We start from the raw sequence: 454 nt of genomic DNA, 5'->3' as shown, positions 1-454 counted from the left end.
GGGTGAGTATGTATAACAAAAAAGCCTTTTCTATCTCTTGACATTCTAGTAATTTCTATCTTTTAAAAGAATAAACAAATTATAAAGAATATTTCTTTTGCACGTTATAACCAGAACATAGAGAATAAAAGACTATTTTTTATGTTTTGTTCAACCAAAATTGTTAGATTACGTTATGAGCTCATGAAAAAGTGACGAACAGAAAGACATACACAAGATTATTGATTCCGGTAATGACATGACAAAAAAAACGAAAATTGGTTTTAAACTGAAAATATCCTCCCAAAGAAGACCTCATCTTGTATAATGAAAGTTGAAGGCTGATTACAATATTTATCATCGCGAGATAAATGATTGCCAGCCATTTTGACCGACACGTCAAACCAGATCACTTGCCTTGATATAATTTGATGGATTCCTTTCACAACGAATACCATGTCGAGCAGTTCCAGAA

General features: G+C 31.9%; 1 protein-coding gene across 2 annotated transcripts in view; it reads right to left on the bottom strand.

The window, feature by feature from the left end:
- Nucleotides 1–454, bottom strand: part of LOC119589253 (alkaline phosphatase-like) — a 13,567-nt gene that overhangs the window by 10,704 nt on the left and 2,409 nt on the right. The window lies entirely within an intron of this gene.

Source organism: Penaeus monodon, chromosome 25 (assembly GCF_015228065.2).
Source record: "Penaeus monodon isolate SGIC_2016 chromosome 25, NSTDA_Pmon_1, whole genome shotgun sequence".
NCBI lineage: Eukaryota > Metazoa > Arthropoda > Malacostraca > Decapoda > Penaeidae > Penaeus > Penaeus monodon.
This window is presented reverse-complemented; position numbering and strand designations above follow the sequence as displayed.